Source organism: Thunnus thynnus, chromosome 8, assembly GCF_963924715.1.
Source record: "Thunnus thynnus chromosome 8, fThuThy2.1, whole genome shotgun sequence".
NCBI lineage: Eukaryota > Metazoa > Chordata > Actinopteri > Scombriformes > Scombridae > Thunnus > Thunnus thynnus.
Window position 1 is genome coordinate 3,805,621 of NC_089524.1, and position 5,609 is coordinate 3,811,229.

At 40.0% G+C, this 5,609-nt stretch overlaps 3 non-coding genes across 3 annotated transcripts; all 3 read right to left on the bottom strand.

Moving 5' to 3' along the window:
* Window positions 1-1,054: 1,054 nt before the first annotated feature.
* trnah-gug (transfer RNA histidin (anticodon GUG)) lies at window positions 1,055-1,126 on the bottom strand. The gene has a single exon. It is a non-coding gene; the product is annotated as a tRNA-His (tRNA).
* A 431-nt stretch (window positions 1,127-1,557) lies between these two features.
* On the bottom strand, window positions 1,558-1,629 carry trnah-gug (transfer RNA histidin (anticodon GUG)). The gene has a single exon. It is a non-coding gene; the product is annotated as a tRNA-His (tRNA).
* A 3,311-nt stretch (window positions 1,630-4,940) lies between these two features.
* trnah-gug (transfer RNA histidin (anticodon GUG)) lies at window positions 4,941-5,012 on the bottom strand. Its single transcript has one exon. It is a non-coding gene; the product is annotated as a tRNA-His (tRNA).
* Window positions 5,013-5,609: the final 597 nt, after the last annotated feature.

The window sequence follows — 5,609 nt, forward strand, 5'->3', positions numbered from 1 at the left end:
TTTATAGTTATGGAGAGACATATGAATTGCATATAAATTGTGGGAACTCTAAAAAGTCTAATGTAAGACATAATGCAAAAAAATAAGGCCCATGCTTCAGAAGAGAACAAATGGATAGAAAAATACAGACAAAAAGACAAAAAGACAGCACAGAAGCACTAATCATGGCAGGACAAGAACAGGCACTTAGTACAAGATCAATGGAGATGGGGATCTACCACACCAGACAGGACCCCAGGTGCAGGCTGCGCAAAGATGCTCCTGAGACAGTTCAGCACATAATAGCAGGGTGTAAGATGCAGGCAGGAACGGCGTACATGTAACGCCATAACCAAGTGGCTAGCATAGTGTACAGGAACATCTGCACCGAGTATGGGCTGGAGGTCCCAAGGTCACAATGGAAGACACCTCCTAAGGTGGTAGAGAATGACCAAGCCAAGATCCTGTGGGAGTTCCAGATCCAGACTAACAAACTGGTGATGGCTATAACCAACTGGACCTCGTGTTGATCGACAAACAACAGAAGAAGGCAGTGGTGATAGATGTAGCAATCCCAAGTGACAGCAACATCAGGAAGAAGGAACACGGGAAGCTTGAAAAACACCAAGGACTGAAAGAGGAGCTAGAAAAGATGTAGGGAGTAAAGGCAACAGTGGTGCCAGTGGTGATCGGAGCACGGGGGGCTGTTACCCACAAATTGGGAGAGTGGCTCCCGTAGTTTCCAGGTACAACATCTGGCGTCTCTGTCCAGAAGAGCGGAGTCCTTGGAACAGCTAAGATACTGAGCAGAACCCTCAAACTCCCAGTCCTCTGGTAGAGGACCCGAGCTTGAGGAAGACACCTCAAGCTCGGGTCCTCTACCAGAAGCTTACTTAGGTTTTTTCATGCAGGACTTTTAGTTGTAATGGAGTATTTTTACATGGTTGTATTGGTACTTTTGATTAAGTAAAGCATCTGGGTATTTCTTCCACCACTGTGTATGACTTCACTTGTTTCAACTTTATGTGGGGACTTGGGGGTCCCCTCTGTGGATTATTTGGTTTCCTGAAAACACTGCCGTGACCCGGATTCGAACCGGGGTTGCTGCGGCCACAACGCAGAGTACTAACCACTATACGATCACGGCGAGCCATGCTTCGGGTGGAAACTTGCATGTTTCCACAGGGATTCATCACACCTATAATTCAGTGAGGTGAAAATCCTGAAGTACAAGTTGTGGGAACACTAAAAAGTCTAATGTAAGACATAATGCAAAAAAATAAAGCCCGTGCTTCAGAAGAATAGAAGAATAGTGGATAGAAAAATATGGTTATTTGAAAGAGTAACATAGTAGTATGACAGAATTGATACACTGTTGTGTCAGTTCAGGTCTGAGATCCAGACAGCGATAATACATATCTATTATATATATATATATATATTAGGGATGCACGATATTATCGGCATATCATCGGTATCGACCGACATAAGCTCTAATACTTCCTCCACCCTCAAGTCCCAACTTTATATTGGGACTTGAGGGTCTCCTCTGTGTATTATTTGGCTTCCTGAAAACACTGCCGTGACCCGGATTCGAACCGGGGTTGCTGCGGCCACAACGCAGAGTACTAACCACTATACGATCACGGCGAGCTGTGCTTCGGATGGCAGCCTACTTGTTTCCACAGAGATACTTCACACCTGTAATTCAGTTGAGTGTATATCCTGAAATTAGAAATCACAACAAAGTCAGAAACAAAATGAGGTAAGGATTAAATATTTGTGTCAGACACTTTCAGTTAAACCTGATTTGTAAATCTGGGGTGGCCAAACTATTGAGGGTGCTATTCACTTATGACATATGAATTGCATGCAAGCTGCAGGAAATCTAAAAAGTCTAATGCAAGACATAATGCAAAAAAAGCCCTTGCTTCAGAGAAGAACAAGTGGATAGAAAAATATGGTTATTTGACAGGGAGTAATGTAGTAGTATGACATTGATTTGAGGCAGATCCATGCAACACCTTGGTGGTTTGACTGATGATAACAGAAGCTTCCTGTAGCTTTAACAACATCATCAACTATTCCTTGTATAAATTTAATCCCATTTGTTTGTTCAACATGTGAAATATTTGAAATATTGATATTATAATAGAGTTTTATGGTTTTTAGATCAAATTAATTACTGCGTTTAGAGAGTCAGCGGATGGAAATAGTAAAATACTGGTCCACATGCAGGAGAAGTGCATTTATATGTGAAGTTTTCGTTCTAACGGTGCCTCTTACAATTACAACTTATATTAACACGATGTAAAAAAAACACAAAACAAAATAAAATCATTAATTTGGAAGTCTTCACTGGAAATAAACTCATAAACTCTTGAAGTAAAAAAACAACCCAAACGCTTAGGCTGTTTTCTTAGAAACTTGTTATTGTTCCCTCTCAGTTAAGGTGTAATCAACTCACTATCTATTACAAAATACAATATTTCATTCTTGAATATTTGACCTGTCGTGTGCATGATTATACTGAACTCTTGGGAGATGCTGCCCCCAGTTGGTAATTATGGATATCCTCTGTTTGAAAATCTCTAACTTTTTAAGGGCAAAACTGAGTCCTGTATAATTCATAAAACACTGACATTGTGTTTGAAAGTGTTACACAAATCATAGTTTTTATTATATTTTAAACTATGTTTGGGATTTCTCACACTGTAAGGTTATAAGCATGGATGGAGTATGATGCAATGGGCCTCTGGGCACAGAGACCCTCCTAAATAAGCTCTCAGACGGAAAGAAATGAAAAAAAAAAAATGATGCAACATCTTGCAGGTGAAGCAGAGCTCACAGATGCTGCTGTTGGTTCAAAAACTGCACATGAAGCAGTATTTAAATCACACTAAAGATGAAGAGTCTTTTGAATCCACACTGACACTCCTCTGTACAGATAATATAATAAATACTAAAACATGCTACAAAATATTATAGGAAATCATCAGAGGAAGTCTGAGATGCAGGTTCTATTTCCCTAGACTGTTCTGATTTAAACTGCTTTACTAATGTTTGTGTTTTTGAATGAAATGTTACTCTAACCTCATGATGCTGTGCTGATATAACTGTTACATCTGCTCCTGCTGTCTCTCCTGACACTCCCTCCAAATCTAATTCTCTGTCTTTCTAATTGTTGTCACTTCCCTAGTGGCTCTCTCCCCCTCTTCTCTCTGTGTGTTGAGTGTGTGTGTGTGTGTGCATGTGTGTGATTGTCTGAGTGGAGACAGGTGTGCTGGAGTCAGAGCAGAGCCCCACCAGCTGCACCTAATCCTGCAATCAACCCTACCTATATTCTCAGCTCTGGCACATCCACTCTGCCAGATTGTAGCCTCTGTTCAGTCAGTTCCAGCTGTTTGTTCATACTTCAGTTACCTGTTGCTTTGTGCATGGTTTGAACCTGTTTCCCTCTTCCATCTACTCTGCCCTCCAGCACCTGTCTCCTGGACCTTGTCTCCTGGACCTTGTCTCCTACTTGTCTGCTCCGATATCTTAACCTGGACCCACTGAGCTCCATACCTCACCTCTGGGATCTCTGCCTGGCTCTGCTCTAAACCATTCCCCGATCCTCACCTGGCTAACTTAACCCTGCAGTCCTGAAAATAAATACTGTTTCACTCCAATCCTGTCTCTTGCCTGTCTGTGTTCGCACTCAGGTTCACCTGCTTAGTTGCCACGTAACAATAATACACAAACTTATATTGGATTTGATTTGCTTGGCAGATATTCAATATAAAAATCTCTTTAACTGAGCTCTGTGATTTTCCAACAAAAAAACCCTTCAAACTGGGCCTTGCTGTGGCCAGTAGGCCTGTTAAGTAATGCATCCATCCCAATGATGGAGAGTACTCTAATACTGTAGACTACATAAGCACAATTTTGAGGTATTAAAGCAGGTTACTTTAATTGAGTATTTTCCTTTAATGCTGCTTTATACTTCTACTCCACCATATTGCAGAGGAACAAAAATACTTTCTACTTCACTAGAATTATCTGTCAGCTACATTTTGAACAGTAATGTTATTGTATGATCAGTAATGGAAAGTAACTAAGTACATTTACTCAAGTACTGTACTTACGGTTAGTACAATTTTGAGGAACTTGTAATTTGTTTCCATTTGATGCTACTTTGTAATTTCACTCCACTACAATTATTTGACAGCTTTAGTTACTTTTCTGATGAAGATTTGACACAATGGATAATATAACAAGCTAAAATAAAATAAAATACAACACATTGTTAAAGATGAAACCAGTGGTTTCCAACCTTTTTGGCTTGTGACATCTTACAAAAAGCAGTGTGTAGTCGTAGTCACATTTCACATGTCTATGAGTTGTTAACAGCTCCACCAAATAGTAATTTCTCCCTCTAAACTTCTCACATGGTTTAATTTCAATAAATGTTTAAATCATCCAATATTTCACAAAAATCAGATTAGAGAAAAAGTCCAAAAGCTGAAAACAGATTTTTGTATCACAACTTTATTTTTTCTTCTTTCTTCTCCCATGAATCATCTCACAACCCCTCAGATTTATCTGGTGACAGTTTGGAGGGACCTTACCCCTAGGTTGGGAACCACTGGACTAAACTAGCTAACTGTATATAAAGTAGTTGAAACTAGCTCCACCTCCAGCAGCTACAACACTGATGCTTCAGTATTAATAATCTAACAATGTCATATATAATAATATATCAGTCAGAGGGACCAAACCACTACTTTTACTGCAATACTTTAACTAATTCTTATGTACTTTTACTTAATTTTTCATGCAGGACTTTTTTTTACTTTGCTGTATTTGTACTTTTACTTAAGTAAATGATCTGATTACGTCTTCCAGCAGTGTGTATGACTTAATTCATATCAACTTTATGTGGGGACTCTTCCGTGGGTTATTTGGCCTTCTCAAAAAACTGCCGTGACCCGGATTCGAACCGGGGTTGCTGCGGCCACAACGCAGAGTACTAACCACTATACGATCACGGCGAGCTGTGCTTCGGATGGGAACGGGCCTCATTCCACAGAGATACTTCACACTTAGATTAGTCATGACACTTAGTTGGGTGAAGATCCTGAAGTTAAAACTCACAACAAAGTCAGGCACAAAATGAAGTAAGGATTAAATATTTGCGTCAAACATTTCCAGTTAAACCCGAGTGATCAATAACATGCACGTTGAAGAGATGATTGTATATATAAAGTAATGCACCACCCCACAGTGAAATCACGGGCCACATTCTGGTCCGCAGAATTTCATGTAAAACACTAATGTACTCTATTTTTTGGCAAATTTGTACACGTCAATCCTAGCTATTACTTTCTGCTTCGGTGGAATTAGATTGTAATCAATGACAGGGCAAATTAGATATTTTGCTTTGGAGGTGTCGAAAAATACGGTTAGAGTGATACAGCTTCGTTTTTTCTATCTCTGAGACTATAGGGCGTGGCTTGTGGCGTTTTAAAAACGTATTCGTTATCTGATTGGCCGAGAGCTGTGTATTCATACGGATTCGACGTATTCTCTTCAACCATTGGACCAGACGTAGCCATCCCTCGCATTTTATTGGCTGGCTAAACAACACA